Here is a 262-nt window from a genome sequence, read left to right on the forward strand (position 1 = left end):
CAGACTGCCTTTATGGTATGGGGTGTCTCTTTGGACGTGTAGTTATTGGGAATTAGCTGTGCTTAATAGAGTCTTAAGTAATAAGTTGCTAACATTTCTGTAAATATCCTACACTACAATCCAAAAAAATACCGTATGTTGCCTTTAAGAGCAAGCCAAGCCCCCTCCTGTCTTTGGAGTCGGGGACTCCGTTTCCCAGCTCCCCTGACAGTGCCACTGGGCCTTTATCTGCCATATAAGGACCGATCAACGCTCTAAGACA

Source organism: Gorilla gorilla, chromosome 20 (genome assembly GCF_029281585.2).
Source record: "Gorilla gorilla gorilla isolate KB3781 chromosome 20, NHGRI_mGorGor1-v2.1_pri, whole genome shotgun sequence".
Classification (NCBI taxonomy): domain Eukaryota; kingdom Metazoa; phylum Chordata; class Mammalia; order Primates; family Hominidae; genus Gorilla; species Gorilla gorilla.